This window comes from Buteo buteo, chromosome 25 (assembly GCF_964188355.1).
Source record: "Buteo buteo chromosome 25, bButBut1.hap1.1, whole genome shotgun sequence".
In the NCBI taxonomy this organism is placed as follows: domain Eukaryota; kingdom Metazoa; phylum Chordata; class Aves; order Accipitriformes; family Accipitridae; genus Buteo; species Buteo buteo.
Window position 1 is genome coordinate 6010957 of NC_134195.1, and position 12917 is coordinate 6023873.

Below are 12917 nucleotides of genomic sequence, written 5' to 3' on the forward strand. Positions count from 1 at the left end.
GGTAAAAGGATTTAAGACAGCACAAAACCCCAATTTTTCAAGAACTGAGAGACATCAAAAGAAGCCTCAGGCATACTAGCTCTTTGTAGTTGAGGAAAAGTTGCTGTGTGCAACTTCTTGCTTCCCCTTATGTCTGTATAAAGAAAAATGTGCTGCTACTTGGGCCACTGAACAGTGTATTCAGTGGACTTACTGCTCATAGTTGCAGAGTCCTCACTCCCTCCTGGGGCAGGTGTAATGTTCTTTGAGTTGTGATGCTCTTTAAAATTACAGTAGAAGACTAAAACAATTATAAAACTCAGGCAGTTCCTTCCCATGCCCAAAATGCTGTGTAGTACTATATGCTGTATGATTGTTAAAATGGAAACAATTCTTTCCAGCTCCACCTTGTACTTTAGCTGCAGGTCAGCAGGCTCGAATTGTGGTAAATTTGCCCCCTTAAAGCCATTTGCAAAGTTTAATATAAACTACATCAACCCATAGCATAAACAAGCTGGAAATGATAAGCAGTTTGTAGTATCTCACTGAGCAACAAATATTAAGAAATAAATATTTTCTTGGAATGTTAGTAGAATACATGATCTATGTTTTGAATCCTAATTTCAGCTTCTGATGAGATGAATCAAATATTCACATCCCAGCTGCTTCTGAATGTTCTAAGTGGAATTTCTTGGAGCAGCGTGAGCAGGTGGTGTTCCCACACAGCTCCAAATAAAGTTTATACGTGCTGGGGATGCTGGCTGCCTTACATACAAACATGGATTCAGATAACTACTTTTCTCTTAATGCACATATTTGGTCATTTTGGCAGGAGGCTGGGAGACCTTCCCAAGGAAAAAGCCACAGGTATAGAGATGTTGCCTGGAGCCCTACCTTCTTCCAAGCCCAAGGCCATAGTTTTCTGTACCTGAGCCATAGCTTGTATAAGCTGCATGCATGCTAAGGAGTGGATTGTTTCAAGCCTTTTGACAATGCTTTTTGTACTCTAGTGCCAAGAGTAGAGTATACAGAGTAGGATATGAAGTTATGGAGGATATCTGAGGCTACCAGGCCTGTTGGGATACACCAGAAAAGCATGACTTGTAGGGTTGGGGCAGGGGGGGGCAAGCTAGGTTAGTCACAGCTCAGATCTGGTCTCTGTATAAAGGCAAAATGCTGATGTGCACTAGCCTGTAGTCCAGTCCCATGTGGCCCTAACTGGAAATCATTTTGTCTGCTCCATATCGGAGCCCAAATTAAAACTGTCATGCGGCACAGAGGATAGGGATTCCATACCTAGGAGACACATTGAATGAAAGTGCTCACAAAGCCTTCACCTTTAGCAAGTTAACCCAATCTTTGCCCTTCCTAAGCTCCAACTTGAGAACCCAATCTCTTGTAAAGAGAGATTTATAGTTACTCAAATACCTGCTCTGAACCACACCTTAGAGGACTCTGTCTTTTCTGGCTACAGAGGGAATTTAGGAAGCTCAGCTTCACAACACTGGAGTAAGCTTTTGTCACTTTTTATTCCTCTGTGGTCCATTTTGACATGGATTTTCATCTCTTTTTTTTAACTAGCTCAGCAGCAGAGCATATATTTGTCATCCTGTGTTGTAGGCACTTTTGGTTTTCTCTAGTCTGTTATTTCAAGACTCTTTAAGACTGCCAGCTGGCTACCATCCTATGCTCATGGCATCATGCAAGGGAAGGGAGTACAAAAGGACAGTAGAACGTTAACTATCACCCTTTATATCTTACCAAAATCACAGCATTCCTCTATGCTGAGGACACAGAGTAAAGCAATAGAAAGAGCTTCACTTTGGGCTGAATAGGAAGTCTCAGACTGGAGGAATTTTGCTGTGACCAGTTGTATCACGGTCCATTCCCTCTGCTTTATGAAAGTGACATGAAAAACTTACTCACTTAGTTAAATATGTGGCTTCTAATCCACAGTGTGAAAATTCTATATCTAATGTAACTTTTAACCTTGCAAGTTGCTTCATGGGCCATGTCCATGCAGTGCCATTGCCAGTGTCGACACTTGATGCTTTAACTACAATGATTTTGGACTGCCAGCGCCCAAAGCAGGAGTTTCTTCTCCATAAGTCTCTTGTTCTTCCTTTTCAGTATAAGTTTTGCTATGCTAGTGTTTGGCAGTATGGCTAGAAGATTCATCACCTGAAGAAATAGAGCCAAATACTTGCTTTGAATGATTACAACTAAGATGCCCTACCACAGTTGGGGTGCCTAGATTATTGTGCACTCCTTGCTCATGAATACTCAACATATTTCAGTGAACACAAAATAGATTGTCCTGATAACAGTGAAGCTAAAAAACAAATTTATATTCACAAATTCTACCCTGTATTTCTCTGAGAGGAATATTAAGATGCTTCTTTCTACTTTTCTTCTTTTTTTTTTTTTTTTTTTTACTGCTATAGACCCTAGAAGCCTTTGAGCTAGCTCTCACTGTGCTAAATTTTCTTAGATGGCATCTGTTGAGAGATCTCTAACATTGTAAAAATGCAAGTTATGACTATGTTTCTTACCTTCATATATTTAAGCCAAGATGGGATATTTGAAAATAGGATCAGAGTGGGTATTCTTAAAGGGAGAAATTATTAATAATAAATAAGAAATCTTTGAAAATAATGAACCTCTCAGAAAGATAAAATACAGGTAAAGACTAAAATAGGATGGGGGAACAGTGTATTCTAGACCTATGTAATTAGAATGAGTGTATGAGAACTTTAACATTCAAAATCCAAAATACAGATCCAAGTCCTCAGAGGAAACATCTGGACAACTTAATAGAAAGGCAAGGGACACCTCTACTGTTCTGCTCCTGGGCTATGTTATAGATTCCTTAAAAGTTTCCTAGTTCTCCTAGAAGGACAGAGAACAAAATATATTCTGGTTTCTTTCAAAACCAAGATAATTAGAAAGAAGAGTATCTAAATATATATTTTTATACATAAATTTTCGTGTGTGTGTATAGGTATCCATCTATTCGAACATCTCTCCTAGAGGGCACTCAAAACAACAATTTTGTCAAAAAAATGTTATTCCCTTCAAAGAATTATTTTCTTAAAAGTGAAAGCTAATGGGACCTGAGCATAAAACTATGTCACTTTTCTCCAGTGAGAGGTAGCAGCTTTCAGGACTGGATGACAACAGATGCTAGCTTGTCCTGGTTTTATCAGAAGACTTTGAACCATGTGAGGCTAGTTTTATATACCCTGATCCATAGGCTACAGCCAGGGTTTTAGTTATGTCACATCACTTGATTACTGCCGTTTGAGGATACCGCCAATGTGACAAAATGAGCTTCATGCACAGAAAATTCTAACCCCTACGTTTTCATATGAGATTTGTTCTAAGACCTAATCAAACTCTATCAGACTAGCTCCTCAGGATTCAACAATTGCAATAAAAAAAGAGTAACTGTTGCAGCCTTTTAGTCCTTTTTTTATTTCCCATGACAGGAGGGACTTGAACTTTTTTGTTTTGTTCAGTGTAAACCAATAAAATGTGATTCTAAGGTATATTTATGTTTGCAACCTCTCTGACCAGAGGAATTAAAAAACTGTTGGGATTGTCTTTATTGACTATTCACTGAATCTCAAGACCAGCTGGAGGAGGTACATCAAGGCAACCACACCAGCTCACATAAAAAACCACGTGAATATGATTGTGCTATAGGACAAAATACTTATTCAAGACATCCAAGACACACAGAAGTGCCACAGCAGTAATAAAATTCTTATCTGATGATTTTAGAAGAGATGCTAATGAAAAAAAGATTGGTTTTGACCAAGGATACAGGAAGACAGTAGATTCATCATCCAACATGTTTTGCTGGTAACACAGCAATTAAACATGATCATAAAGGTCTACTCTCTTTTTTTTTTCTTCTGAAACTAGAAATATTTTCTTTCACTGGTGTCTAGAAGATCCAAAACACCTCTCTGCAGTCAGTTTTCAGGAGACACACAACATATGGTTACTGAAAACTGGCAACAGAACGGTTTCTCATTCTCCAGTCAGACACTCCTTGAAGATGCTCAGAGGACTATCAACACAGCAAATACTCCTTCTTCCTGATGCACTTTTTTACTGTAGTGACCTAGATAATCTTCCGATAAAAAGGCATTTCATTCCCATACCTCATTTATTCAAAATCAAGTGTCCAATATGTTTTGTTTGAATTACTGCATATAACAGAAAAACTGAGGAAGAGTCATATACTTGTAGGCATGAATCCTGCCTTTTTTTTTTCAGTCATTTCTGTATATTTTTACTCTTATTACCCACAGTACATTTTTGCATCTTTACCCTCACTTTAGTCTAGTAGTTGAGTTCATTCTAGAAGTTCATATGATGCTACAATCTGCAGGGAAAAAAAAAAAAGTATTTCTAGCTCGACAAATTGAATTTTGGTTCTCATATGCTTTTGAACAAAATATATTTAGGGGAAAAAATTGCAAAACAAAAATCAGATGAGAGCATTAGCTAGGTGTCTTACTGTCTGAATTTAACAGTCCCTGCCTGTCTTTCTTCCTCAGTAAACAAAGGTAAGTAGATTAAGGCTTTTTACTCCTTCCTGAGTTCCCTGTTCTAAGTATCTACATAGTTTCAAGTTATGGCCCTGACTTATTGTACTAGAGTCCACACAGCCCCTTTTTTGTGACTATGTTCTAATAAAATGGCACTAGTACATCCTGAAAACAGGTTGGAATATCAGAAATGCTTACTACAGACTTATGGCCACTATCCTAGGCTTAAGGATGAGTAGTGATCTAGACAAGAATGTGACCATATGAAAATTAGGCTACCCTTTCATTGAAATAAAGAATGGGCAAATTACTGCTACTCTGTCATCCTGGAAGTATCTACAGCTTTTCAGGAAATGGTTTGCAACAGAGCTCTACTGGTACACGACCAAGAAAAAACTTAGGAGAAAAAATACTCTGTTTCCATGGACTTGGTATCTTCAAAGAGGCTTTCCTCAGCCCTCTAGCAGGCACACTGAGAAATAAGCCTAGAGACAGGCCATTCTATATATATCCTTAAGGAAGAGGCATTGGGGACCCATTAACTGCCTTTCAGTTGACAGATTCATGAAGAACACACCGGGAATATCTCTACAGACATACCCAGGGAGGTTGTAGAGTCTCCCTCCTTGGACATATTCAAAAGCCGTCTGGACATGGTCCTGAGCAACCAGCTCAGGTAGCCTGAGCAGGTGGGTTGGACCAGAGGAGCTCCAGAACTGTCTCCCAGCCTCAGCCATGCTGTGATTATGTGATTCTGTGATTGCTAAAGCCCTGAAATGTCTTGCATCCACAATCAATAGCTTCTGCTGTGGAAGTGTGTGAGGTAGTGTAGTATAGTAGAGGAGGTTTGGTAGGCTCCTGTCAGTAGTCCGAGCTGTATGCCCAAAAAGAAGGGGAGGAGAACTAGTTTGAATGGAGCTAATTACCAGGTCTTTCTTGTGAGATAATAATTAGGGCTGAGATCTTAAGGAATAACTCTCCTAGCTCCCTCCCATTTTATAAATGGCAGTGGGAGAGCTTCCATTCTGCTTGAAGGCAAAGCTGACCCCGTGGAGTTCACTTGCTAGAGTACGCACTCAGATGGGAAGGAAATGTTCATATGGGATGATACAAGGTAAAGAAGTGGCAAATTCTTCAACTACCTCGCAACCGAAACACAACACCTGACTGCAAGAGCGCAAACATATTTAGCATTTCCTAACGTACCAAGCATGAAAACAAATCTGATGAGTTATCAAGCGTGGTTTATACAAGCCTGGGATCATCGTTTATTTCAGGTAGGACTATGTAGTGGTATAGATATACTTTCTAGCCATCTTTGCTCCTTTAAACCAGAGGAGTATTATTCCCATTGAAACTTTGGCAGATGTCTTTTCCTTTCAGTTTCTAAAATGAACCACCTTGCAACATCTCAGAAACAGAAGGCTGAGCTTCTTTATCGACTCTACAGAAAGATCAGACTTCAGAAAGACACCTTTCTGTAGTGATTTTCCTTCCCACTTCTCTGTTCTGGAAAAATAACAGCTTTTCTGTCAAGAGTTTTGTGTAGTTCTGTGGATAAACTTATGCCTACTCTGTTGTAGAAGGACAGCAATAGCTGTGTATGATTATAAGCATTCCCTTGTGAACTCATAGGGCAGAAAAAAATGTCAATGAAAGAAAAATAGAGGCAAAACAGATAATTCTACAATAGGCTACCAGATACCTCATAGGTGCACATTAGATTGCTTTGGAAACCAAGCCAAAGATTAAATATATAGCACAAGACAAACTATCAGATAATAAAATTGAAGTTACAGAAAACAGGAAATTTTCAGTTCAGGGATTTCAGAGACACTGTTCTAAGCCTAGTTATAATCAACATTTTTATTAATTTCTGGAATTATTGCTTGTAAAATTAACAGAAGACACAAAAATTGATACATTACATGGCAAGTGTATGAGAATGTGAGTTCACTTACATCAGCATGCTGGGCGGAGGGTCCATTTGAATGATGTAAACCAGTAACACTTAACACAGTTTGGCACAGTTTTCAGAAACAAGGTGCCTACTCCACACTTGGAGCAAGGACTTCCAGATGAGTCACCACTGGGAACTGGAGATTTTGGGAAGGGTTTGAGCCCAGCCCTTTCACCTCCATTTCAAAAAAGGTTGTTGTCAAAGTGACAAGGATTGTAAAAAAGAAATTATCTGAGGCCTGGAAAACCTACTTTACAGTAAATGGGTAAATCTGTTTCCTTTACATAAAAAGGTTAAGAAATGACATGACAACAGTCTAAAATTACTTGCACTATTTCTTGTAATGGGGTCTTTAATCTAGTAGATAAAGGCATAATAAGGAGAAGCTCAAACTACATAAATACAAACTGAAAATAATCTCTGACTTTTAAGAATAAATGAAATTTACCTATTGAAACAGCTGTGGTGGTTTCTTTGCAAACTTTTCAAATCAAAAGAGATACTGTGATTTGTATCTTAAATCAAGACACATATCTTGATTCACAGTGTAAAGAAATAGTAGAATAATTTAAATAATATATATATTTAGGTAAAGACATTGGATATTTGTAAACAGCTACAGAAGCTGAAACAGAAGCTATTGACTATATGCAAAAATTACTGGGAAGTGTCACTTTTTTATTTGGGTGATACAAAAGGTCTACGTTAATATCAGTACTAGTACTATCAGTTCACATTGGCGTGCATTTTTACTTCAATTCAGAGTTGAAAAAAGAGACTGTCTTCTATGGTAAAGACAGAGCTATTTCAAACACGAGGGGCTATGTGTTAATGGAGACTCTTGTGTTCTGGTATGATTTAGCGCTATTGATCATTTACATGGATCTGTATGATAGCTTTTCAGCGGTTCCAGATTTTCTTTCTCTCTCAGCATTTACGTTAGCTCAATAACCAAGCAGCTGGGAAGAAATTCAAGTAGTTTTGCTCAATCCATTTGTATCCAAATGTGAAGATGTCTGTGTCTGACCCCTTCAGGTCCCCGAGATGCCCCAAGACTAAGTCTACGGAGCAGTTATGTTCCCTGGGTGCCCTAAAATGCTCCTCAGCTTGCACTGGAACCACATGGGAGGCCACCCAGTCAGAGCCTGACAGCTGAGCTTCCAGGCTGTAATCCTTGTTGATTTAGCCTGTCAGCTTGTCTCCTCACAGCCTTCTTCACCATAGGCATTACTCAATTTTCAGGAGCCCAAGCTGCAATCTGAGCTCAACCAAATGCTCTGGAAACCAAACTGATTTGATCAAACCTAGATGTTTGGCAAGCCTGAAGAAAACTGGCTGTTACATTGGTGGTAGAGTAGAAGAAAATACAGGCTACAAAAGATGCGACAAAACAATTCTTAGGAGTTGCACTACTGGCTTTTAAAGATTTGCTAAATATAAAAGCATGTTTTCATTTTCTGAAGGTTAGGGTGAAATCTCAGACAGCCCAATTCCCATTAAAAACATTGCTTCATCCGACCCATTTGGAGTGCTGAGACAGTGAATAGATCTGACTGCTTATTTAGAAGTATTACAGGCGTTGTATTGGAACAACTGATATAAAAACACGCTATCCCACGCTCCCACTTTTCCCGCTATTTGCCAATTCGTAATTACAGTATGTAAATACACAGCAGAATGGGTCTTTGGTTAATCAAATTGATTTAATTGCTGAATCCCCACAGATGAATGTGAACAGAGTCTTCTCTTTTCTCATTTTTTGTTGGCAAAACATAGCCACACAAATGATAAAAATTCCACCAGAAATGGGAATGGGATTTGAATAACTCTCTTACTGGAACACTGCTAGAACACCTGTAGTCAGATTCAAAGGACTTTAACAAGGTAATTCCTCATAATTTTAGAGCTGTAAATTATGGCGCACCCTAGAGATACTGAATTAATTAGGTCTTTGTAAATTATCAATGTGTATATGTCTATTTTTTATGGAAATCTGGCATTGTTTTTCATTTTCCGAATTATGTTATTAAAAAGGCAGATATAGTAACACAAAAAAATCTTGCAAAGGGTTCATGCTCATTAGTTCATAGTCTGAATATAAAGCTCTTGTAATAGTTATGAGTGTTATTGTTAATATCACATTTAGCACTAGTCATTGGAACCACAACATTATGCTGATTGCTTTTGGCAGGTAACTGAATCACATAATCTAAAGAAAGCAAGCCTGAAGATGTCCTTGACAAAATAGTGGGTCATTAAAATCTGATAACTTCATGAACTAGTAAAAATACATGTAACTTTCAGAGCTTTGGCCCTGCCTTGCTTACATTCAATTCCTCAGGCCAAGTCAAAACCTTTCCCAGGTCCAACCTCTATATCAAGGTAGGACACATTCCTGTGCAAGACTTGGTGAGCCCTGCTTCTGTGTGAAGAAGACGCGAGTGTGCACTCTTGCAGAGGTGCTAGCCTGAAGGATTTGGGTACCAGAATCCTGGAGCATGCCCTGCTGTTCACCAGGAGTGAAGCCTCAAATCTGACAATTGCGATAAGATAAACTAAAGCCATTTGTTAGAGATGCTTTATCAGCAAAGTCCCAGATGTACATAAAAATTCATTGTCCCCAGCAAAGTATTGGGGCTTCAATCCCCAGAGTCAAACCAGAAAGCTGATCCCAGTCCTTCCATATCCTGGGTGAATGTTGTGACCATTGTATATTATACAGAGGGGAACAGTAATAGTAGTAGTAGCAGTAGTAATAGCAGTAGCACTAGTGGTAGTAGCAGTAGTAGCAGCACCAGCACATATTTTTCTTCAACTGTTCTTTGAACAAAGCCAGCTGTCACTGTATACTGGGTCCTGCTCTAGGGGCATTCTGAGAGGGTCTGTGAGAGGTAGCTCACCAGAGGATGCTGACAGAGTATCTCATCTTGATCAGGTTTTGGCACAGATAGGTTTTAGGCTTTTCTGCCCTGCTAATTTACTAAGCTGCTTCTAAGAACCTTAAAAAAAAAAAAATTAAAAAAAATTGGGAAACATTAAGGCAAGAACTCTGACCTTATAGACCTTAAAGATCTGGTTCAGTTCCACATTCAGAGACCTGCATTTATGTGTCTAAAAGTGTCTGTCTGCATGTGAGATAGGAGACTGAGTGACCTAGTCAACGTGGTCAGGTGAGTCTAGAGAGGTCTTTGGTTTACCAAATGAGATGTTTCCTTTACACTGAGTGAACTGACCTCTCCTGACTAACAGCTCAATTTGTTTGCCTAGACATACGCATTTGAGATGCCCCGATAGCCTCCCTGGCCAATTACTATTAGTCCAGTAGACCACAAGTCCTGTGTTGTATCTGCCAAGCTTCTGCAGATACCTTAGGAACCCTAGGATAGCTAAACATCATTAGATGCTTATGGTTGAACATCTGAGCTGAACCCTGGGCTTCTACTGTAAAAGGGGCTTAAACATTAGCATACTCATAGACACTTGAACTTAAATAAATTAACCTAGATTTCTGAGGGTAAAGGTGAATCCGATCTGTGAAACTCAGGGTTTAGTTACCAGCTGAGACAGTGTTGTCAGAATCAGTTTTCAAGTTAGGCACTGATAAGTCCTATTCTGAGGCACCTATTGCCCTTATTCAGCTCTGTCTATAAATGCTTGGAGCAAGCTCAATCAATTCTAGACTACCTGAACCTAAAAAAAATACTTACAAAGTTCATTCATATTTCACAAATAATGCCACTGCTAACTTTTGACCTCAGCAGTTCATGAGAATACTGATTTAAATGCTTACTATACGTTTCTTTAAGACTCAGGATAAAACTGCTGCCAGATTTCAATTCTAAACAAAATAAAATTCTTTACATTGCTTTTGTATTTGCTTTGTGTGATAACTACCTTTTCAGCGTATTACTAAACTCAATTAGAAATTCTTACTTGTGCTGCAGTATTTTGCTGAGACTAATGAACAAAGTTTCATAAAATCAGCTTGTGACCATGTGATGACTATTAAAACTTATAAAACCCTTAACAATTATCATAAGGAAATCAGCATACTATGGCAACGTTATAGGGTGCATCGTGAACCAAAGTACTTCTAGCTCATCAGAGCTTCGCCTGTTCATGCTGGAGCACAGACCTGGTTTTAAGCAAACAGATGGAAATACAAACCTCTGATATTCCTACTCCATTTTGTGCAACAAACAAGTTTAGAAAAGAGGAATTACATTGACCTTGAAAGACTAATGCACTGTACCCTGCACTCAAATTTCTTCCTTTCACAGCTCCCTTTTCTATCATTTTCTATCAGTGCTCTTTTTTATAAAAGCAAGTTTCTCATGTTTTAGTTTTTCAAACTAATCAAATAACTGTCACACACTGTTAAGACAGTTTTATTCCAGGTAAATTAGCAATTTTTTAGAACGCTTTCATACCTTTCTTCCCTTCCACCTTACTAGTAACACTGTACACTATTATTTGCTGTCAGCCTGGGTGCTAATCCTCTTCTTCAGTGTTTTCTTACTTTTGGTGTCTCTTCTGGCAACAGCCAGAGCTAGCCCCTCATAATTGTCCTCCTCCTTCAGATTTTGGCTGGCAAACTGAGAGTGTTGTAGCCAGGCTGGTAATTATTTCACAGTGGGACCTTCCAGTGCTGTTCAGAGATGCTGAGAGACACATGCTTTAGAGAACACCAACGTGCCTGGAACATTTGACTTACACCTGCTTTGCTTCTTCAGGAGTCAGTAGCTTTCCTAACACTCAAATCTTCCTCCAATTTTGGTTTTCCTACTAATCTCCAATATTTTTTTTGTGCCCTATTCCCTCCGTATCTATCTTCACAGCTTGCCTGCTTTGTGTATTTTAGCAGGCAGCAGGACTAGGATCCTTCTTTGTTTAGGTACGTACATGTAGACATCTATATGTGAGCTATTCACACTAAGCTCTTCTTAGAGAAAACAGAAGTCCATTTTAGCTTGTGCTTCACATAGGCCTCAAAGGAGGTCAGATGAATTGCCCCTTAAAACTACACATTAGTATCCACTGGCTACAAAAGAGTTTATTTTAACAAACATAAACATATATATATACACACATATATATTTACCCTTCAGATGTCTATATCTGTATGGGAATCTGACCATAAAATGAACATAAACTATCTAGGATGAATTATGTGATCTTTAATAATACATTTTGCATACAAGTGGATGCCATAACAAAACTTAGAAATAAAAGCAGCAATTTTAGTGTGTAATACTTTATACTGCTTTGCTTTTTCCATCCTGCCACAAAATGCCTATAACTTAACTATTATTTAGTTTTTCTGGTTTTGAGCTTTCATTGTCCACTGAATACTGCAACACTGAACGTATTGTACTTAACCTAAGAGCAGTTCAATGAAGTAATCCAATAGCATATTCTAGGTGCCTACAGAAACAGAAACATCCTGGCCATAAAAAATAATGCTCTTGAAAAGCTATTTGGAGAAACATTTAGTTCTCTTTAGTCTTTCAGAATGAAGATGTGTTGTATGAGGTATTTTATACATGCAAATGCTTCATTTTCTTTCTTTAAGTCTTTATAGTACTATTTGTTTTCAAATGAGTTTTGTGGTTGTTTCATACAGGGAATGCAAGCGCCAGGGTACATTTCACCATTCTGTGGCTTGCCATATATTTTTCTTTAATAAATCATCGTTGAAGATGTGAACAAGTTTAATTTCACAATATAAATATTTCCCTTTTCAATTTGTGTGTTTGTATGTGTGTGCCAAAACCAGATTTTTCTAAAAAGCAATAACCTAAGAAACCACAAATTTGGCACAGCATGAAGCTGTGCCAAATAATACTCCCATGGAAAAATGACACGTGATACAGGCCATTTATATTTATGAATCCTGAGCTTGAAGAAATACCTATGTTTTTATTTAACTTTGTTTGGAAGCCATATTCAGTGATTTCTTACTTCTTGGTAACATAATGGTGTATAGATCATAAACGTCCCTCCTGCTGTTTGTCTGCCCAGAATAGACCTTTGGGTAAATAAACAACCTCAAACATAACTAAAATATGGGTATATTCCAAACTTCAGTAAAACTTTGAAAACGTGAATAGCGGAGAGAGTATCAGTTACATGGAGAATAATAATTACTGGGGTTTAAACTGTTTTCTCTATTTAGTCTGCTTTCTCATTCATGACCATGGCATAGTGACTTCAAAGTGGAAAAGGTAGTGGAGCCCACTGCCATCCACCTTTTGAACACAGCTCTACCAACTTTTAAGCCAGGTTACAGCCGCTGTAGCCGGCAATAAAAAGGGAGACGAGTCTTTGTCAGTGTGTCAGGAATAGTGGGAAAAGGCAGACCGCAGCAACACGGATATCAGCTATGCCTAATCTTCATTTCGGGTAAATTAGAGGTGCCA